The sequence below is a fragment of the Mustela nivalis genome (genome assembly GCF_964662115.1).
Source record: "Mustela nivalis genome assembly, chromosome: 17".
Taxonomy (NCBI): Eukaryota; Metazoa; Chordata; class Mammalia; order Carnivora; family Mustelidae; genus Mustela; species Mustela nivalis.
In genome coordinates, this window is record NC_139036.1 from 25913872 (window position 1) to 25937695 (window position 23824).

Genomic DNA, 23824 nt, shown 5'->3' on the forward strand with positions numbered 1-23824 from the left:
GCAGCCTGACAGCCAGATGTGGATCTAAATAAGATATGACCTCTTTCTGCTTTCCAGGATAGGTAAGTCTTAGAACCTTGAGCTTAAAGATATGTGGCCTGTTACGAGTAGCAGAGGAAAAGAGATACCTTTTAGCAAAAGTGTGGTTGGTCCCTATAGGGGCCGGAGGCAGTATGGCTAGAACCCACACGTGTCCCTGGAATCCTTTCCAGATGACCACAAGTCAAGGTAGAAGCTAACAGAAGACCAGAGCAACTCCCCAAAGGCTGTCCTCTCAAGCCCAGGCTCCTCCACTCAAGGCTGCCTCCTTGACATTAGCTGAATGATCCAGATTGAGATCTTTGATCAATCGGATGCTTTTCCCCTCCTGGGAATTGAAAATATGGAACAGAAAGACACAGAGACTGGACAGCTTTGAAGCTGAGTCAGACTAGTGGCAGCACCCTCAAGAGGACCTTCGCAGAATTAAAACACCTGTTACTTATTCACTCTATAGAAAGGCTGTGCATAAAGGCTTAGCCGACACTGCGGTCACCCAGATTTGGGGAGCCATATACATTAGGGGAACATAACTAACCCTCGCTGCACACAGGCCCGTACACAAAGTACCATCTCAATTTACAATCACTTCCAGCTTTAGAATATCTTCATAAACTTTACAAACCTGAAAAACTATATCTTCATAAACTTGCTTCATTTTCTGGTCTCAAAGTGCCCTCCCAGTTTGGAGGAGACTTTACTGTCTCCCCTCCACCTTCTAACAATTTACTTCTTGTGTTTTTGATTTTAGCCATTCTGACAGGTCTGAGGTCACAATCTCATTGTGGTGGTAATTTACAATTCCGTGGTGATGAGTGATGAACATCTTTTCTTGTGTTTGCTGGCCAGCTCTGTATGTTTGTTTTGGAAAACTGTCTACTCAGATCCTCTGCCCATTTTTTTTTTTAACTGGATGATTTGGGGTTATTTTTGGTGTTCAGTTGTTAAAGTTCTTTATGTATTTTGGATATTAACTCCTTATTAGAGAAATCATTTGCAAATATCTTCTCCCGTTCAGTAGGTTGCCTTTTTGTTTTGTTGATGGTTTTCTTCATGGTACAAAGCTTTTTATTTTGGTGTAGTTCCAATAGTTTAATTTTGCTTTTTTTCCTCCCCCTTCACCAAATGAGACATATCTAGAAAAATGCTCCTATTACCAACGTCAAAGAAATTACTATCTATGTTTTCTTCTAGGAATTTTATGGTTTCGGGTCTCACATTTAGGTCTTTAATCCATTTTGAGTTTATTTTTGTGTATGGTGTAAGAAAGTGGTCTGGTTTCATTTCTTTGCCCATAGCTGGCCAGTTTTCCCAATACCATTTGTTGAAGAGCTTATCTTTTCTCCATTGTACAGTCTTGTCTTTTTGATTATAGATTAATGGGCCATAAAATCATGGGCTTATTTCTGAACTCTGTTCTATTCCATTGATCTATGTGTCTCATTTTTTTTTAATTTTTAAATTTTTTATAAACATATATTTTTATCCCCAGGGGTACAGGTCTGTGAATCGCCCAGTTTACACGCTTCACAGCACTCACCAAAGCACATACCCTCCCCAATGTCCATAATCCCACCCCACTTCTCTCAACCCCTCCTCCCCCCAGCAGCCCTCAGTTTGTTTTGTGAGATTAAGAGTCACTTATGGTTTGTCTCCCTCCCAATCCCATCTTGTTTCATTTATTCTTCTCCTACTATGTGTCTGTTTTTGTTCCAGTCCCATACTGTTTTGATTCTTAGAACTTTGTAAGTATAGGATTGTGATACAGGATTTGTCAGTAAGGATTGTGATACCTCCAGCACTTTTTAATTGGTCAAAGCTTTTCACCACCTTTGGCATGGCTGCCTCCCCCAACAGCCTATCTGTGTCACCTCCTGACTCCCCATCATTCCACAGTTCTGTGTATGACATATGATTGGCTCCACCTAACAGAGCAGGAATGTGTGTTACAGGTTCACAGAATCTGGAGGCTCTGATTCCAGTCTGGCTGGGTAGCTGTGAATCTCTCCCATCACCTTCTGCCCATACATCCTTCAGAAAAGAAAGTCAACTAAAATAACCCATGCTGGAAAGGACTTTTTTTGGTCAAGTATTCTTTATCATGTGGTTATTTGATTTGCTTCTTTGGAATCCCAAGTTTCTGAGCACATTCAAGGCATACCATTCCATATCACAGGCGCAAACTGTAGAGAAGGGGTAGCTTTGGGGTTCCTTGAGCTGCTCCCTGGCTCTGGTTTTGGTTATTGGGAAGTCTGTGAATAGATTGTTGTAGGAAGGTATCATATGGGAGGCAACATCTTTCAAAGTCTGCTTATTTATTTATTATTCTTATTCTTATTTTTATTTTTTTAGATTTTATTTATTTATTTGACAGAGACAGAGATCACAAGTAGGCAGAGAGGCAGGTAGAGAGAGAGGGAAGAAGCAGGCTCCCCGCTGAGCAGAGAGCGATGCGGGGCAGGATCTCAGGACTCTGAGATCATGACCTGAACAGAAGGCAGAGGCTTTAACCCACTGAGCCACCCAGGCGCCCCAAAGTCTGCTTTTTTAATTGCAAATGAGCCCTTGACTTTAAGGGGAATAAAATAAATCACAGATCCTGAAAGAGGCTTTCTCTTGGTGGAATGAACCGAGAGCCTTATTCCCACTCATTGCTAAGTGATTGAGAATATGAAAAACAATGCCCGTAGAACCAATAAACCAATAAAAACCTGTCCAGGGTGGTGGGGTTATGGACACTGGGGAAGGTATGTGCTATGGGAGTGTTGTGAAGTGTGAAAACCTGGCAATTCACAGACCTGTACCCCTGGGGGTAATAATATATTAAATGTTTATAAAAAAATTAAAAAATTAAAAAAAAACCTGTCTACCTTTACACTTAATAGCTCCCCCCAGTTTACACAGAATATTGGCTTATTTCCAGCCTCTTTCTTCCCTCCCCCAAATGATCATTTCACCAGACCTCCACGTGTAGGGCATATGTGGGACATGAACTGTTTGGAGAGGAATGTGGAGATCATGAGTGGCTCAGGTTGGGAGCGCTGGACACAAAATTGGAAAACATATTTCATTTCAGGACACTCTGAGCACAAACCCCACAGGACCTGTGAGAAAGTTCACACTTCATGTGGGTGTGAATGTGTGTGTGTGTGTGTGTGTGTGTGTGTGTAATTTTATTTTATTATTTTTTCAGTGTTTCAGCATTCATTGTTTATACACCACACCCAGTGCTTCCCACCACCAAGCTCACCCAACCCCTCACCCCCCTCCCCTCTCCTCCAAAACCTTCAGTTTGTTTCTCAGAGTCCACAGTCTGTCATGGTTCGTCTCCCCCTCCAATTTCCCCCAATTCACTTCTCCTCTCCTTCTCCCAATGTCCTCATTGTTATTCCTTATGCTCCACAAGTAAGTGAAACCATATGATAACTGACTCTCTCTGCTTGACTTATTTCACTCAGCATAATCTCTTTCAGTCCCATCCACGTTGATACAAAAGTTGGGTATTCATCCTTTCTCATGGAGGCATAATACTCCATATCTCTTTTATCCATTCGTAAGTTGAAGGGCATCTTGGCTCTTTCCACAGCTTGGCAACTGTGACCATTGCTGCTATGAACATTGGGGTACAGATGGCCCTTCTTTTCACTTTGTGTTTTAATCTGAGATTGTTTACCAGAGCTCTGTTTGTAAAGACAAACAGGACTTTGAATTAATTAGCTCTTAGGTTTGGTTAGCTTCTGCTGAAAAAGTACCCTTCACATGTGCAAAGTTAGGCTAAGAACCAAGGCTATATCCCTAATTATCTAAGTATGTTAATTATGGCAAGGAGAATGGTAGATGAGCCATCCAGGCAGCTTGAAATGGAAAATCTGAGTGTGGTGTATTTTATTTATCAAATGCTGAAGCAGACTCTAATGCTACCTAGCTTGGACCTTCACTTAAAAAATTTTTTTTTATTATGTTCAGTTAGCCAGCATATAGTGTTTCATTTTTTGATGTAGTGTTCAATGATTCATTAGTTGCATATAACACTCAGTGTTCAGCACAACACGTGCCCTCCTTAATACCCACCACCCAGTCACCCCATCCCCTGACCCACCTCCCTCCATCAACTCTTAGTTTGTTTCCCAGAGTTCATAGTCTCTCATGGTTTGTCTCCCTTTCTGATTTCTTCCCCTTCAGTTTTCTCTCCCTTCCCCTGTGGTCCTCCATGCTCTTCCTTTTATTACACATATGAATGAAACCATATGATAATGGTCTTTGCTTGACTTATTTCACTCAGCCTAATCCCCTCCAGTTCTAACCATGTTGATGCAAACGGTGGATATTCATCCCTTCTGATGGCTGAATAACATTCCATTGTATACGTGGACCACAACTTCTTTATAGACTTCACTTTTGACACTCATGAGAAATTCCTTGAACATAATTCTCAAAGGTACCCTGACCTCAAGTACCAAGGTACTTGACTGATGACCATCAAGTGATGAGGAGATTGTCTAACAGTTTTTCCAACTATAAATTGATTTGCATTTTTAGCTCTCTGAAGAGTCATCTGAACCAGATAGAAAATTCTCCCTCCACATCACTAGGAATAGTGACATGGAATAAAGGAGCCAGATTACCATCTGGATCTCAGAAGTTCCTCAGTACCATTCATGCGCCCAGCACAGCCCAGATGCATTCTCTCCTAATGGATGGAAGCTGGGCTGGATTCTGTGTGTATGCCAGATGTACTGATGTGAGGCTAAACACCACTTTTATCCTGGGGGCTTTCCCTTTTGGGAGGTTGGAGGTATCTGGTCTTACAGACTTGGTACAGCAGTTCAGTCTCCTAAGGGCTTTCCAGCAACCAGCCTTGGGGGAGATTAAGAAAGGTAACCCAAACTTTGACCTATGGGAATCTCACAGAATTAGGCACTATCTCTACAGCAGGTAGTAAACACTTTTCAATGATGAGGTACCTTCATTATATCCATATAGATGTCCTCTTTCCAAGCCTCTGTGTAGTGAATTTTGTTGCAGTTGTGGTCATGGGGGACAGAATAGGTATCTTCTCTGAGGAGGTATAGATTTCTTTCGAGCCTTGACTCTACAACAATCATCATGTAGTACAGGGACACCGCAATCTGAAAGTATAAGAAATACTACCGTAAATGTGTGGATGGATCCACAGGATTGTTGTCTGAGAAATGGGTGCAAGGACACTGGTGATCTGCTCATCGGTGAAGGATGAGCCCACAGTCATCATCTCGGGCGAAAGGAACACCACCTCCCCCCACCATCCTCTACACGAGAAGTCTGCAAAAGTCCCGGGGAAGAGCAGTTGGTTGCAAACAGCAGAAGAACTGGAGTTGTCCTACCTAAGAAAGGTCATGGGAAGAAATAAAGAACCTTCCTCCTAGGGAGGGAGGCAGCTGTTTCCAACTGCTCAACTGAGACACATGACCATGTTTCTGGGTTCTCAGGACACTGATTAAAAATCCTTGAGATAGGTCTCTTCTGCCTTATTGATTGCTGGTGGCCACCGAGACACTGTGCATGGTGTTGGAATAAGAGCACATACAAAGCAAGTTCTGCACGACAGACCCATGTAAGTAATTATAATATAACCTGCCTGGGGCTATGGCAGAGGTTTGTGAAAAGCTCTGCAGGAGCAGAAGGGGAATTATTAGCTCTTGTCCAAGAAGTTAGGAAAGTGTTGAAGTGGTGCAAAGTATGTGAGCTGGAAGCTGAGGGGTGAGGCGGAGGTCCTCAGGTAGACCAGGAGCCAGGTGAACTGTCCAGGAAGCAGGACCAGTAAGCAATGGCCTGGGGGGTGGGGCACAAAGGGAAGCACAGTATCGGCATAGGGGGACTGGAGGAGACTTTAACAGGAGCTCCAGGCCAGTTCTGCAGGGCCTTCATTGCCATGCCAAGCATGGTGGATTGAAATCCACTGGGCATAGTCAAGTCAGCAAAGTGCAATGAGCAAATTTGTAGTCCTTTACTGACTGGTCCTTTCTCTACATCTGGAGCCATAGCACTGGGGATGTCTATTCAGACAACGAATGTTTGATTTCTGAGGATTACAGGTAGTATTGCCTGGAGCTTCCATTTATAAAACCTTTATTCTGAATACACTCTTGCTTAACCCTATCCACCCTGGCTCATTGTGATTAAGCTGTGTGCAGGAGTTCCTATAATCAGCAAAGTGAATCAATCTCAGTGAAGACATACTAACTGAGTGGCCCATGGGAGGGTCCTTCCTTCAGATGATGGGAGATGTTAACAGGGCAAAGAAGACATCCTGCCTCCCAGTCCCTTCTTACCGACATCTTCTAAGCCCAGGTACCTGTACTCATCTGGGTCTATCTACTCAGCTAAGGGCAAAGAGAACCCTTCTCCTTGCACAGGTATCATTGGAGCAGCTCCTTCTATGCTGTGATACTGTAGACTGCTTTAAATAACTCAGCTGGCCAAGTACATCAGAGAAAGAAGACTTTGAGTAAAGCAGATATAATAATGTGGGTGGGTCTTATCCAATCAGTTGAAGGCTATAAAAGAAAAGACGGAGGTACTCTGAGAAACAAGGAATTCTGCCTCCAGCCTGCCTTTGAACTCAAGCTGCAACATCAATTCTCCTTGACACTAGGTTCTTCCCTCTTGAGTCCAAGAAGAAGAGAGCTTCTCGACTCCCACATGGGTGACTGTGGGGTCTACAGATCAGTAGGCCATATAATTGCTTGGAGTCCTATGGGGTTGATGCTCTGGAGGGGAAGGAAATCAATAGGCCATGGCAGAGATAGTTAAGAATACTTTAACTAAGAATGCAGTTGCATTTAGATTGAGAAGGAAACAGCATCCCCCTAGCTAGGCACTCATAAGGTATAACTTTGCGTGGACACACAGCACTGAGCGCCTTAGCTGAGACCTGAAATAGGACCTCTCTATGGCTCTGCCTTGGCTCCTGACTACTAGTTGGTGCTTGGAAGGCAATTCTAGCCACTGCTCTTCTGCCAGGAAAACCCCAAGAATTCCTGAGGCTTAGGGACTGACCCTTAAACAGTGGGTCATGAGTCCTCCCTTGTTCTAGGGTCAGATGTTTTATAGGGTCATGTCAAGAAAGCCACAGAGGTCCGTGGTGAGTGATCTGCATCAGCTCACTGACTGTCATTTACATTTGTGACTTTCTGAAAACTTGGGAAGTATACAGGGAACTTGAAGCAAGTGCTATAAAAATTGGGTTCTTGTGGCCTTTTGGATGCTTGTTTCAGAGTGGTGGGCATATCTCAGAAATATAAGCCACACGGAGCCCTTGGGGTAGAGGTTATCTCCAGCTAGTGATGGGAAGAGGCTAACCCAGGGCTGATGGGCAGTCTGTGTAGCTGTATAAGCTCAGGGATGTGCCCTCTCTTCTTTTCCCTGCGTTTGGCAGTCTAAGCTGGGAGCCCGGTGCCCTCAGATCTTGGATATGTTCTCCTTCCTTTTTCTACCACGATGTCTACAACAGGTGCACAACTTCAGTGTCCCAGAGCCCACAGCCTGGGTGGAGAGACAAAGGCACATTCACATGTATGCTCACAGTCTCAGGGTTGCTGCACTGCCCAACTCCAGGGTCAGCCCAGACATTGCAGTCTGTGGAAATAGCGCCCCCTGGTGTTGCGCCCTGTGCCAAGTCCAATGCTTGGCTTGCCTATCATGCATCCTTCTGCTGGTTCCTCTATGGATCCTCTGCCTCCCCATCTTCCTTGATATTTCCAGGGATGTCTCTCCTTTGAACATGAATAAGCCTCTCATGTTCTACTGTTCTAACTTCTCAGTTCTGGTCTGCAAGGCCACATAAGTGTGGGACTCACCAGCCACTCCTGGCCCCAGGGCTCTGTCTCCTGGTATTCTCAAAACCTATAATCCTAGTCCAATCAGGAGAAAAACATCAGACAGATACCTATTGACAGATGTCCTACAAAATATCGAGCCAGAGGAGACTAAGGCAATGTCACATACTAGAGTAAGGAGTGGTGACAGGTAAGTGTAATGTGGTACCCAGGATTGGATCCTGGAACACAAAAACGACATTAGTGGGAAAATTTGTAAGAGTCAAAGAAATTCTGTAGTTTGGTTAATAGCACTTTCGTAATAGTAATTCTGTCCTTTTGACTAGTAGCAATATTGATTTTGTTTTGTTTTGTTTTGTTTTGTTTTGTTTTGTTTTTAGTTTTGATGGAACTACCATAGTTATGTTTGAGTTAACGCTAGAGGATCCGGTGAGAGGTACACGGGAACTCTCCGTACTATCTCTGCAGTACATTTGACAACTTCAACGAAATGGCCGAATTCCTTGAACGGCACAAACTGTCTATGCCAGTTATTGCTTTATTGCTTCTTGCCTCCAAATTCATCCTTGTAGGCTTTTGGGTGAAAACAGATCTGGACCCTTTAAACATTTTTTTCCTTTGCCAGACGGCACTGAAGCTTCATCAGTACAGGGCACTAGAGAGGCATTTCAGGAAGAGAATAGTTTGGCTTCCAGCACCTGGAGCTTTGGCTCTGCTCGGCTTCTGCAGTGCAGGTGGAGGGGAGGGAGATGTGCACCTCTAGCATAAACACTGCAACACCTAGTGCGCCCGCCATGGTTTTGTAGCAGAGGGCCCCCAAGCCCTGCAATGCAGGTGGTTCCTCCAGGGCTCAGACGGCACTGTGCTCAGCAACCAGTAGCATCCAGCAACCAGAGTCTTCCCTTGAGACTACTTCTTGGGCAGCATTTGGAGAAAAGAGCCTCTGTTGACACCCCTCCTGGTGAGGACCTTTCCCAGCGGTCCTCCTCGGTATCATAAAAGCAGTATGGTGCTCAGACTGAGGTCCCAATGTAGAAAAAAGCCATGAAATATGAAGCCCAAAATACCTAAGTTTGAATCCCATTAGGAGCTCTGTCTCCTTGAACAAATTAATCTTGTTGTGCCTCTATTGTGGCATTAAATCACATGTTTTTGAGTTACCGCTCGTCCTCCCTAACTGTATCATTTTCTCTCCCCTTCCTTCTCCTCTCTGGCTCTCTCTGGCTTTTAATCTATTTCGATCTCTCTGATAGATTTCTTTATTCCCCTGAAAAGATATTCCCCTTGTTTCAAAGAACTTTTCTGGAAACCACATATGGTCTGTGTTGGTTCCCTCCCCCCAGCCAAGTTGGCTACTTTGCAGAGCCCAAAGTTCAAGGCTCCTACATGCTGATGGTGGCCTTGAACTCTGGCCCAGCTCCCTGTCCAGGAGAGTGTAAATCTCGTCTCCTTTGGCCTTACTGCATTATCACCAAATGATGTCTTCCACTAGCTACCTGAAGTTGGGAGTCTCCTCCTGGCAGCCCTCCTCACCCTTGGCACAGGGCTCCGGGCAGTGGATAAGTCCGGGCAAAGACCAGCCCCACCTGTCTTAGAACAAGAGAGTCCCAAGTGGGCAATCTAGGGCTGGGTGCGTGCAGTATGAAAGAGGGGACGGAAGCGAAGATGGGTAAACATGGAGAACAGTCCACAGCAGTAGCACATTTTAACTGCCACATTTTAACTGTCACCACCCATCATCACGCTGGTATCTCGGTGCCTGCCTACCTTCTCCCTCCTTTTTTGCCATTCCCAGACTCTCCAGTGCATTCTGTTGGCCTTCAACTCCTGCTGGACCTTGCTCCAACAGTTACTCTGTGCCTCCATGATCTCTCCATTCATTCTACCTACAAACAGATACATCTGGTCATTGTTTTTTAGATTTCATTTAAATTCAAGTGAGTTAACAGAGTGTATTATTGGTTTCAGGGGTAGAAGGTAGTGATTCACCAGTTGCATAGAACACCCAGTGCTCGTTCCATCAAGTGCCCTCCTTACTCCCCATCACCTAATACATCTTCTCATGCCCAAGAACAGATTTTTCTGAACCCTGCTTCTGTCTTCTGTGTCTTCCTTCCTTGCCACCAGTCACGCCTGAGGCCTTACAGGATAAATTCAGCCACCCTCACCAGCACCATTATGATCACCACCAATGCCTCCCTCCACCACACACACACCACCCCCTCCAATGACACTGACACCTTCCTGGTGGACATGTCAATTTCTTGATATCTCTGCAGTATCTGACATTGTTTAGGATCCTCTCATTCCTAAAACTCTGCTGTGGCTTCTCTAATACTATTTCTACTTTTCTTCTTCTCTGCCTGCTGCTTTCTCTCCTTCCTCCCTGTACTTTCTGAAACGAATGGGCTAACAGCCAAGCATGGTTTCTCTGGCTGGCTTGCCACACCTGGCCTCCACCATGCAATCAATTACCAGACTTTGTCAACTCTTTTTCCAGCATTTCCTTGACATCCTTTCCATACCCACGGCTACCACCCCGATTACATAACTAAACCGTTGCAATCCTCCCCTTAGTCCCACTCTCGTAAAATACGCTCTTTTGTTCTGTGTGATTCGGAGATTATGTCAACCTGCACAATTAATAAATTCCTGGAATCTGACATTATTTTTAATTTGCAACTTTCTCTTTTGGGAAGTGTCTGTTCGATCCCTTTGCCCATTTTTCTATTGATTTGTAAGGGGTTCTGGACACAAGCTGTCTGTTGTATGTACGTGTTAGCATTTTTTTTCCAATGTGACTTTCCTTTTCACTCTTAATGATGTCATTCAATGAGGAACAGTACCTAATTTTAATGAAATCCCATTTATCTATCTATTCGCATGGTTAGTAATGTTTCTAGAATATCTAAGAAATATTTGCTTCTCCCAAGACCATGAAAGCAATTTGCTAGAGTAAGAAGCTTTGTTGCTTTACCTTTCACTTAGGTCCATGTTCCAAATGAAACAGATTTTTGTGTTTTGATGTGAGGTAGGAGAAAAGGTTCTGTTCTTTCATGTGAATAATTCATTTATTCCACCCATATTTACTGAGAAGACCTTATCCCACTTTGTATTACAGGGGCTCTTTTGCCATAAATTAAGAGACTGGGCATATGCATCTTCACATTGGTCTGTTTGTCTGTCTTGCACTAATGCCACACAGTCTCATTTACTGCCACACATAATAGTAAGTCTTGGTAAAAGGTAGCTCAAATCCTGCAACTCTGTTCAGAATTATCTTGATTATTCTTGACTTTCTTTCTTTCTATCTTTTTGTTTGGAACGGTCATGTAAGTTTTAGATTCAGTTTATCATGAATTAGCTTTTCATGTATCTTTATGAAAAATCCTTTTAAGGTTTTGGCCAGGATTGTATATTAAATTTCAGTTTGAGGAAAACTGATATCTTTAGCGTAGGAAGTCTTCTAACCCATAAACATGGCATATCCCCTTATTTATTAACACGTTTCCATTTTTTCCTTAGTGATATGTAGTTGTCTACACACACTTGATTAGATTCATTCCTAGGTTATTGATAGTTTTTGAATGATATCACAAAGGCACTTAAAATCATTATTTCAGAATTATAAGACTTCAAGCCTTTTAACCGGGTCTTTTCTCTTAACAGGCATCTGTGAGCACCAGCAGAGGAGTCATGTGCTGTGGGAAGGGACACCAGCACCTCAGCAGGGGCCCTGGTCACATCCGCTCCCCCACTGTTCAAATAGGTAAGTCCTGACTTCCTCCAGCCCTCCTGTCGCAGGAGAATTAGAGGTTTGGTGCTCTCGGAACTTTCACAGGTGTGTGGTCACCCACAAATGGGGAGAAGTACACCTCCATGCTGAGGTCTCCCTGCCTTCTTGCCCTTTGGAGGGAGAAGCTGGTCATGGGGCCCTTTCTCCCGACATTTTCAAGTATGAGAATCCTGAAAATTTTTTCATTTTTCTCAAGGAGTATATACCAGAAACAACAGAACAGATTGATGGCAAAATGTGCCTGTAATCTCATTACCAAGAAATAAGTATAGTTACAGGTTTGCTTATATATACACACACACACACATATATATAAGTTTTTATATATAAATATATAAATAATAAAATATAAATAATAAAACTTAATAGAATATAAATATATAAATATTTATTTAATATTTATATCTTACATATAAATATTAATCATATATACATATTATGTAAATATATAAATATACCTATAAATATATATTTTATATTATATATTATATAAAATATCTTTATATATTACATATATATTTATATACAATATATAAATATATAATAGGTATGTCTATTATATATTTATAAAATATATAGAAATATATATAAATATATGTGTTTATATATAAATAATATATATTTTATGTTTATATTTTATATTATGTATAAATATATAAAATATACAATATAATATTCTAATATATTATATGTATTATATATAAAGTACATATATTATAATATATATAAAATCTTAAATATACAAAAATAATAACAAATTTTATATGTGTTTGTGTATATATATATATGTGTTTGTATATATATGTGTGTGTGTGTGTGTGTGTGTATACACACACATACCCCCAAGGGGTGTGGTGCCCAATGATCATGATATCACACTCCACATTTTTAAACTTCCTTTTTTTGTTGTTGCTTTTATGCCCAGTAATATGTAGTGAACTCTTTCACATGGCTGTGGAAATATTTCCACAACTCTTTCCCCCAAAGGCTTCAAAGCATTTTCATTGTGAATACAGCACATTTTTGCTTACTAATTCTTGACCAATGGACTTGTAGGCTTATATTTTGCTATCAAAGGATTCCTCTGGAACTAAACCTTCCTGTGTGTATGTGACTATTTCTTTAGGAAACATTCCTGAAGTATTGTTGCTGGTTCAAAGGGCATACATTTTTTTTTAAGTCAAAGATAAATTGCTAATTTGATTTTGTGAGGATGCATTATCTTTCTCAAAAACTTCAGTAAACTTCAAAATGCTGGATATATTTTTAATTTTCTCTACTTGGCAAGAATCCTTTTATGGAAATTTGTGATTTTAAATCAAATGCAATTTTAAAAGTTTCAGTTATGTTCTTGAAATATTTACTTGTTTGTAGGGAATGTTTCAGTAATCCTTTGCAATGGGTTTGCACCCCCCAGAGTGGGGAAAGAGTGAAAACATGCATGTTTGACAACCTCTCCATGGCAGGTCTTTTTAATATATGATTTTGTTTGAGAGGTTTAGGTGTGAGAGATGTAAGTATTCATCTCTCCTCCATTTTACAGATGAGGAAACTGAGGAATGAACCAAATTCTTTGTCCTTTTGTTCACCTTGCTATGATTTCTCTCTAACAGTGACACCAGGGGGCAATCATACCTCCGAGTGTCCCCACTTGCATTCACAGTTGGTATCCTTCTGCCCCTCAGGCAGGGCAGAGTCTGGGTGCCTGGCTCAGGAGCAAAGCCTGGGATGGCATCAGCCCCCTTGGTGCCATCTGCCAGCTGTCACTGTCCAATGTGTGACCTACCCAATCACAGACGGCAGTACTGGCTGGAGCTGACGAGGTAGAAATATCTGTAAATCTCACATTTTTCCATTTAATCTTTATAACACTTTCCCAAAGGAAATCTTATTATCTGCATTTCAAGTGTATCAAAACTGGATCTCAGATTATGTGCTTATCTCCTATTAAGCAGTTCATAAATGACAAAGCTAGTCTCTCCACATCGAAAACACGTGATGCTGCCTGTCGAATGAAAGAGGGGACACTGTCCACGTGGTTCTGCATTTTCCTCCAAACCAGTGAAACCATAAGAAAAAATATCCAGCATCTTTGCATAGAGTGACCACAAGCATGTGTCCTGGTGTCTCGGTGGCTGGCCACACTCTGACTCAGTCTCATGGCCAAGACATGGACCACTCCTTCCTGCTCAGATCTTTTCCTGTTCTCTGCAAAGCCCAACTAGAGCAAGCAGTCTCTGTCCCTGTGGGGTTTCCCATCTCTGCCTGGCAGACTGGGCTTTCCCCCGACATCCACTCCTCTCCTTCCCCCAGGGCAAGACCCATACAGCCCCATCCTAAGGAGCTGCGACAGAAGGTCATGGGGCTTCTGACTGAGGGCAGCTTTTCCTGGGGCTGCCATCATCATTCTGGTTCACGGGAGGACATGGCTGCGAGCTCCATAGAACCTTGGATGCTTTATAGTATGGTGTAGTGTAGTGAGGAGATTTGAAGTCACACAGACCCCATTCTGACCCAGCCCCCTCCTTCTCCTAGAGCTCTGGTTTTGTGCAAGTTACTCATCCTAAAATGGGAATAATCGTCCATACCCCTCAGGGTTGTTCTAAGGACTAAACAAGATAGGGCTACTAAGAAGCCCAGTGCCTGGGAGGTGTAAGTAACTACTCAGTAAAAATGGTAGCCAAGAGGGCGCCTGGGTGTCTCAGTTGGTGGAGCATCTGCCTTCAGCTCAGGTCATGATCTCAGGGTCCTGGGATCGAGCCCCGTGTGGGTCTCCCTGCTCAGTGGGGAGCCTGCTTCTCCCTCTCCTCCCTGTCCCTGTTCTCTGTCAAATTTAAAAAAAAAAAAAACTTGAAAAAAATGATAGCCAAGAAACAGGTGAGGGGTTGGGGCTACATATGCCCCTTCTCTGAGGTTCTCTTGGTCAGTAGGGAACATTTGCAGCACGTGGAGGTAGAGACCCAGAAGTCTGAAGTCAGACAGACATCCTTTTGGCTTTAGGCTCTGCTGTTTATTGGCTGTGGTGACTTTGTGTCTCTTCTTTTCAGGCCCATAGAAAGTCTTTATAAAAGCTCAGGGTCTTGCCTATGTATAAGGCTTTAGGTACATATTTCCAAATTGCACATAAGGACGTGTTTAAAATGCCAGAAATGTTAAGACACTCATAAGACTGCTGAACTTTTAGTATCCAACACACCTACAACATCATGACTAATGGAATCCGTAAGGCCACTAAATGACAGTCTGTGTTATTATTTACAGCCATCCTCGCTTATATTTGAACAGAGAAGCATAATATTTATTCATTTTATGGACCAGATCAGGGTTACAAAAGGGCTTGCTAACCCCATGCATTCCCCTGTTGCCTGGGTCTGCATGACATGTACAAGTCTTGGAAACCTGGCCCCCAACAGCAGGGGCTGCCACCTCTCTCCCCGGCTCTGGGTCCCAGCTCTTGCTTTCCTAGGTGCTAGTGACCGACTGGAGTTTAACAGTCAGTTGGGGTCTTGGACCGCTCAAGTCCTGCTGTACTTTGAAATCCCAGTTGCAACCAAGGGTTTAGAAAAGACCAAAACCCCAGGTTGTCAAAGGCCCCTTCTCTTAAAGGGATGAATTAAAGGCTTTTTTCCTTTCCCTTGTCCTTGCCAGGGTTTGTGTCCATCCTATTCCCAGAATAAAGAGTCTTATTAGGCTTTCATGCCAACAATTGTTCCCCAGTTTGTACAAAGAGATAGCTTGGTTCCAGACAGGAAAGCCATAGCCTCAAATCTACAGAGGGTGAAAAGTTTGCATGGGAACAGCCTGTGTTGGAATTCAGAAAGTCATGACAGGCTACATGGAGACTACAACTAGCTCAAATGATGGTTCTGTGGGAGACAGAAAAAAAGCCCCTTCCCGTGGAGTCCAATGGGTGCTCGGTTTGATAAACAAATGACACCTTTATCCTAATAAGGAAAAAGTACCCCTCCCTTTGGGTGGAGGCTGTGCCTGGGTAGCACTTCAGGAATGAAGTCGGGGATGGATTACAATCCCATTTACAGTCACCAGATATAATTGTGGAGTGCACCACCTAGAAAACCATACATGGCCGCCGTAGTTAGAGTAGATGAGATGGAATTATGGGTGTCTTCATTCCTCATTACATCTTTTTGAAGTCATAGTGTCATTCTCATTTTATGGAGATGGCAATTGGGGCTCAGAAAGATGATGGGATCTGTTAATAAAGGGTCTCTTTAACTTGAAAAACCAGATCACTCTTTACAACACTATATTGCCTCTTTGCATAAAGCCTTTAAAGAGCCACCATTTGCCCACTTCTGCAACTTTCTTCATTCATATTCTCAGGGCACAGCAACTTGAAGAACAGAAAACCCAGCATCTTTGCATATGGTGTGTTCTTTTCTTTTCTCTGAGAGGCCCAGCTGGAGTAAGCAAGCCCTGAACCAGTGGGGCTTCCCCTCTGGTTGGCTGGCTGGACTTCCTCCACAGCGTCCCTCCCTTCCTTTGTGGGGACACACACAACCCCATCCTGAGGAGGCCATGGCGGGGTGAGCTAGATGATGGCTGTCCAGGGGCCGCCTACATTGTTCTGGCTCGGGGGTGAACACGATGGCCGGCTCCATGGAGACTTGGAGCAGTAGTGAAGAGGCTTCTTTGCAAATCTTTCTTTAGGAATCAGACTTGGTTCAGATATCATGTCTGCCTTTTCCTAGCTCTGTGGTCTCGTGTCCATTGCTCAAGCTCCCTGAGCTTCAGTTTATATAAATTGGGATTCAGAATTCCTATGTCCTAGGAATCTTGTGACAAACCAGTGAGATCACAGGCACAATGACAAGAACTCACGGTGTAGTGGGGAAAAAACCCTGGGAGCTTAGGAGCCAGATATGCCCCATTTCTGAAGACAGCTTTCATCAAGAGGAAACATCACCCTAGTGAGATGGCGAGAAATCAGAATGTCTGGGGTCCTACCATTCTCACATCACATCCCTGTCCAGCCACGGCCCTCTCCTGTCATTACCATGGTCTCTGTTTGCAGATCCACTGATAAGCCTCCATTCAGCCTGCCACCCAGCACAGCTGTAAGGCATTTGATGTATATGTTCAGACTGGCCCATAAGGACTGTTACATGTGAAAAAGGATAGGCAATCTGCATGGCAGTTGTAGAATCCCTTTGACCCAGTGGTGCTGTTAAACAGCGTTGTATTTTTTTTAAAGATTTTATTTATTTGAGAGAGAGCACGAGCTGGGAGAGGGAGAAGCAAGCTATCTGCTAAGCAGGGATCCCAGTGCAGGACTCGATCCCAGGGCTCTAGGATAATGACCTGAGCCGAAGGCAGATGCTTCACCGACTGAAACACCTAGGAGCCCCTCTTTATCACTGTTTTATTGAAACATTCCAAAATACTTTCTCAAATTGTGGTTAAAATGGCACAATTGGACTTGATCAACATTTTGAACAAATTCTGACATCTCATTTGCATTTGGGTTTCTCAGAATAACATCTCCATCGTGTCATGCACACGCACATTGCAAAAATGTCCCATAAGGTACACCATTCTATAGAGATAGTGACTTTTTTGCGGGAGTAGGCGCATTATAAATTATGTAATTCGTAATTCGTTAGAAGGGCAAATTGCAGACACTGCCTCTTAGGAAGGGCTCTGCTCGCTCTTGGCCTTGGCCCCTTCCTAGCACTGGGTCCTGAGACTGAGGCTTTTTGATGAATCTGCTCTGGCAGGCATCTGTGAGCACCCATGCAGGGCATAGTGGGACGGCAGGGCTGGAAGACGGTGCATCGGAAGGGCTGTAACCAGGTCTGCTCCCCCAGCCCCCAGTGCAGGGAAGACCAGGAGTCTGACTCCATTCCCTAAATCAGGTGTGCCCAAGGTTAGCCCTGCATGGCCCTTCCAACACTGGACTGCTGCTTAGAAACGCGACAGTGCCCCCTGGGTGTTCCTGGGGCTTCTCCCTCCATTCTTGCCCTCCCAGGAGGAAAATGGACCACAGGGTCTTGTGCCAGAGTCTCATTATTAAAGACCCCTTTGAAAGACCTTTCCTCATTTCCCCTTTTCCCCCCACAAGTAATGCTTCTTATATAAAAATCAGAAACTAACAGAGCGCCTGGGTAACTCAGTCATTAAGCGTCTGCCTTTGGTTCAGGTCACGATCCCAAGGTCCTGGGATCGAGCCCCACATTGGGCTCCCTGCTTGACAGGAAGCCTGCTTCTCTCTCTCCCACTCCCTCTGCTGTGTTTCCTCTCTAGCTGTGTCTCCCTCTGTCAAATAAATAAATAAAATCTTTATTAAGAAAAAAATATCAGAAACCACGGATGGACACCTCTCTCTCCACATATACACACACATATTGCCAGCATTTTGGCTACCCAAAAAAGAACATGTGCACAGCATATATGCATTATACATATTTATATAAGTATTAATAATACATGTTATTATATTTAGCCCCAAAGTCATCCAGTAAGTACTTTTTTGTAACTTAAGTTTTGTTGTACCTTCAGCTGTGAACAGTTATTTAATATATTTAATTATATAAATTAATTGAATACATTTCCTCATTTATTGACGGCTTTATTATATGCCACCATTTAGAACCTCCCATATCACCTCAACAGGTCACCTTCTAGGGGACGTTCCATGTGGGTTTTTTTCTGCTTGTCGGGTTGGTTGGTGCTGTTCTAAGCAATGTCTCAGTGATAACTCTTGCTAAAATTGTGGCCCTCCTTATTTTTTTTTATTTTTTTAAAGATTTTATTTATTTATTTGGTAGAGAGAGATCACAAGTAGGCAGAAAGGCAGGCAGAGAGAGAGAGGAAGAAGCAGGCTCCCTGCTGAGCAGAGAGCCCGATGCGGAACTCGATCCCAGGACCCTGAGATCATGACCTGAGCCGAAGGCAGAGGCTTAACCCACTGAGCCACCCAGGCCCCCCCCTCCTTATTTTCATGCCCACAGTTTTAAGAGACCCATGCATTGCTGGTGGCTGGGAAAACAGTGAGCGGCTGGGTCAGGATCTATCCCCGGGCTGACCTTGACCAAGTGGGAGGCGCAGGGCTCCAGGGCCTTCCCATTCCACTTCCGAGGCTCCCCCACGTGGGGCTCAGGCCAAGTTACTTCACCTCAGGTTCCTCACCTGCAGAATGGGGTGACGCCCACCTCAGAGCAGTGTGGTGGGGATCCCAGGAGCTAATGTCATAATGTATTTGGCCCTGACCCTCGCGGATCCTTTGTAAGGAAAAGCAACAATAGGGAAAAGAATGAGGCAACAGAAAACATGGTAACATCACATGAGGTTTCGACTTGATTTCAACACATTGTCCTGACACGGAGGAAGTATATTTAGTTTTTATGATCCTCCATTGCCTCATCAGTGAAACCCAGAAAGTAGTATCTGTGTGACGGCATTTTGGGAGGATTGAATGAAACGCCTGAGTCTGGAATAAGTGTCTAGTGAAGCATAAGTGCTCAAGAAACCCGTGACTGCCAAGGCGTGGGCCACTCTGTGGTAGGACTCAGGGGCGGGGCGGGGGGGGGGGGAGATGGGGTGAACAGGAAGAGTCTTAGGGTCCCCTTTTCTTCCCCTTCTTTTTCCCCAAAAGGAGGCAAATTTAATTCACGTTGTGCAGAAGAAGGAAATGAAACAAAACCTGGAAAGGGGCAGATGGGACTCTCAGGTGACCTGGTGTGTGTTTGCTAGGGCTCAATCCCCACTTTTCAGTTACTGGGTTTTCTTTGTGTAAGAACCTCCACATTCCAAACAAGGAAACTACCCTGGAGACGAAACAGACACTTTGGGAGGCCAGTCTGTCCGCTGGCTCAGCTGACAGAATCGTGGCAGAGATGATTTCTTTCTCCTGGGAGATGGTACAGGAGGAGAGGAGCTCCTTCGCGGCAAGTTCTTGCAGACCAGAGAATATGTTATGCAGGGTTAAACCATCTGCTAGCCATGAGCCTGGAGCGGGAAACCTAGAGCCTTTCCTCCCCTCCGGTCGGGCCTGACCGCTTTCCGACATTCCTTCCCTCCACCCTCAGGCTTTTACAGCCAGGCTCAACCGGGGCAAGCTTGCACCCATGTTAGCCCGGTTTCCCAAAGCCAGTATGCCGGTGTCACCGCGGATGGACATTCACGGGTGTTGGCTCCCCCTGCAGGCGAAAGGCGTTTAACGCAACTTCCCTCTGGAGCTTCACCACTGGGGTGCAAAGCAGGGTGGCCCCACTCCCAGCCCCGCTAGAAAGGCTTTGATTGCACATTCTCTTTAGTTTGACTCGCTCTTTGGGGGGCACCCTACTCCTATTTCCCTAGCCACTTTTCTGCACAATTCTCTGCACAGCTGCATCAGAGCGTTTTGAGAAGTCCCTGGACAAGCTACACCCTCCCTGTCCCCCCAACTTTGCCATCAATCAGTGTCCCAGACCAAACCTTTGCCCTCTCTGCAGGATTTCCTTTCCTGTTCAATATGGTTTCCTAATCCGTAAGCTGTTAATAAGTAAGGTCTGGATCCTGATATGTGACTAGAAGTAAAAACAGCAAAGTCAGCCAAGTCACTTAAACAGGAGGAGACGTTGCTTTGAACCCAAAGGATCCTGGTTTCAATGGTCACTTGAGCCCAGAAGCACATGACTGGCCTCACTGCCAGGGAAGGGGTTTTGGCTATGGCTAAGCTGCCAGAGGGATCTAATCTGACCTGGTAACTTTAATAGCTTTGCCACGGCGCTTGGTTTTACAGCATGGGTGATACAAGGTGACTTCTGCTCAGATTAGCCTTGTACTCCACTGCCATTCTAAGGATGTGGTACATTTTCCCACTGACCCCGAGGAATGGAAGAGAAAGCAATGGAGTCTGCCATATGTTGGACTTCAGCCCCTGGAAAACGCCGACGTTGGCTGTGGCCAATGCATCTGGGACAGAGTCACAAACCACAAGAGATCTCAGGAGGCACCGGGGCTCAGGAGACTGAGCGGTAGCACCATTTCCCTGGCTAGAGGGGCCCGATCTGGGAACCACACCACGGAGAAGGCCACGCTGCACACCCAGGAGGGAGGACGCCATCTTTGTAGGTGCAGCGGTGGGAATCATGAAGGCAACAGATGCCTGGGAGGTTGGGAATGGCATGATCCCTCAAGTGTTTATGAATTCCTGTCCTGAAGGCTCACTCTTCCCCCTCCCTGGAAAAAAAGCTCATTGTGCCTCCCAAAGGTCACATTGGCCCCTCAGACATATACAGCCATGGCAGAACCAATCTGAGGGCATACTTGACTCCACATGGGCATTTGTGAGCTGGGGAATCACAGAGAAGGTCTCTAGTCAAAATGGACTTGAAGCCCAGGGCTACCTGGGTTCCAACCCCAGCACCACCGCTCATAAGTCCTGACTGTGGGCAAGTCAGTTATGTTCTCTGAACTCCTATGTCCTCGTGTCTTAAATCGGAATTCTATGCCCACCCCCGCACACCTCTGTTGTTGCACAACTGGCATGCATAGGAAAGGCTTGGTGAGCACGGAATCCATCTTCTCCTGTTCTCCTGCTGATCAACAGCATTGGCCAAAAACCTGAAGCTTATTTCTCTGAATTTTCTCCAGTTTTAAATTTGGGGTTTTTTTTTTTTTCTTTATTGAAGTTACACTTTTCTTGCAAAAGCTATAATGTCAGAGAACTAAACCGAAAGGGATACATCTGTCTATAGTTGAATCGTCTTGAGATAATCACCATTCAAGGTTGGGTAAATATTATTTCAATTTCTTCTAAAAATATACTGCTTTAGACTTATTTTCACATTATGTCCTGTTTCACATCCTATTCCATTATGTACTATATACCACATAGAAGCAGACCTGCTTCCACATACCCCCACCTGAGCCTTCTTTGTACACACTGAGTCTTTTCTAATGTCAGGAGTCTGTGTGGTTCTCTGCTAAGGTGACCAAAACTGTGAGGGATGGAGGACAATCTATCAGGAGAGGGTATCATCAAATCTGTTCCCCAGCCCAGGAACCAGGTAAAAGCCCCCAACCCCGCCCAGATCCCCAAATCCCACAGAACCCAGGGACACTTACTTAGCTCTGTCCACAGATCTCTTCCTTGGGTGGTTAATACCTATGGTCTCTGCTTTCAGGCTTGTCATTCCTGAGGGAAAAGCATGACATGGCCCCATGTGTCTCTACTTTCTGAGCACAGGAACTTCTTTTCTTACTTTATTATCCAAGTAATGCATGCTCATACAGAAATGCTACTAAAAAAAAAGAGAAATTGTCCATCAACCCATCACCCGATAACCATGCTAACATGTAAATAAATGTTTCCATAATTCACATGTGCATGCACACACACACACTTTTGCAGATTTCACAATGGATAGAGATTTATTTTATGGTTACTGCACACCTCTTACTGTGCTAAGTGCTGGAAGAACAATTAAGGAGAGGTCTGTGTCCTTAAAGATCTTACAGTAATAGAGATAAACATACAAACCAACAAAAATTTAGAAAATGAGCTTGTGTATACGATTTTTACAAATGTGATGTCATATATCAGCCCTAATCAGTAAACACAGTTCTACCACATGATTTAATAAGGTTTTATTGTTTTCCGATATATAGATATGCCATATTTTCCACACCTTGTCCTGTTATACTTAGAAAATCTGTCATTGGGGGTTGATGTTCAGTAACAGGTATGAGATAAATATCCTTGAATAAAATCACATTTCTTTTTTTAAAGATTGCTTATTTGTTTATTTGAGAGAGAGTGAGATAGAGAATATGAACAGGGGAAAAGGTAGAGAGAGAAGCAGACACCCCGCTGAGCAGGGATCCTGACTCTGGGTTTCATTCCAGGACCCCAGAATCATGACCTGAGCCAAAGACAGACGCTTAACTGACTGAGCCACCCAGGTGCCCTGAAATCATATTTCTTTAGGATAAATTCTTAAAAGTGACGTGACCAATTGTACATTTGAAAGCTTTTGATGTATATTTTAAATGCCTAATGAAGACATCCTTCAACACCAAAAAAAAAAGTGTATTCTCACTCTACATATTTGTAATTTAGTAAACAAATGTTTACTGACATTTTATGTGTGTGTATATGTATGTTATTGATGGGCTTGTGTTTATATTTATAAAAACGCAGAGAAAATCCTGGAAGGAGCCACAGGCAACAGTAGATACCTCCCGGGAAGTAGGCTTGATGGGTTGGGGGGAAGGAAAACTGACCTTTTCTTTATATAGTTGAGTGGTTTTTGCCTTTTAAAAATGAAAGTGTAGGGACGCCTGGGTAGTTTAGTTGGTTAAGCGTCTGTGTTCATCTCAGGTCATGATTCAGGGTCCTGGGATCAAGTCCCACATCAGGCTCCTTGCTCAGAGGGGATACTGCTTCTCCTGCCTGCTGCTCCCCCTTGCTTGTGCTCTCTCTCTCTCTCTCGATAAATAAGTAAATAGATAAAACCTTTTTTTTAAAATGAAAATGTATTACTTTTATAATAGTACAAACTATGTAGATATCTGTATATTTTGAACTGAACAAAAGTTTAAAACCTATAAGTCCCCTCAGAGCCCTCCCCTGCTCTCCTACCAGGCTTCATAGTTCTCGTTTTCTGGTGGCAGGTCTCTGTGTGGAACAGTGCTGAGGACACTGGGACTGCGTGTAGAGCAACCCTGTGTCAGTGGCCAACACAGCCAGGTGCGCTCGCCAGCCCAAGACCATGGTAAGAGCAGCAAGTCCTGCTTTTGTGTCCTAGACCGGCTAGAGGCTCAGCCCTACCCAGACAATGGGTGTCAGGCCCATCAGAGACAGAGAGAGAGAGAACAGGGCTGCAGGTGGGGCCAGTGTTAGCCCCTGTGAAAATTAGAAAAGGTGTTCAATCTCCCAGGTCTAGAAGACTATGAAGACAGATAAATAAGATCTTGCTTTAGAAGTATTTGCAAACCTTGGGGCACCTGGGTGGCTCAGTGGGTTAAGCCTCTGCCTTCGGCTCAGGTCATGATCCCAGGGTCCTGGGATTGAGCCCCATATCAGGCTTTCTGCTCAGTAGGGAGCCTACTTCTGCCCCTCCCCCCTCTCTGCCTGCCTCTCTGCCTCCTTGTAATGTGTGTGTGTGTGTGTGTGTGTGTGTGTGTGTGTGTGTGAAATAAATAAATAAAATCTTCAAAAATAAAA

The 23824-nt window shown here is 44.1% G+C and overlaps 1 long non-coding RNA gene across 1 annotated transcript in view; it reads left to right on the forward strand.

Moving 5' to 3' along the window:
* LOC309851776 overlaps window positions 1–23824 on the forward strand; it is a 28999-nt gene that overhangs the window by 969 nt on the left and 4206 nt on the right. Inside the window, exons 2-3 of the long non-coding RNA XR_014304919.1 lie at window positions 11526–11625; window positions 23272–23372. This is a non-coding gene — a long non-coding RNA (uncharacterized lncRNA). The remainder of the gene's footprint in view (window positions 1–11525; window positions 11626–23271; window positions 23373–23824) is intronic.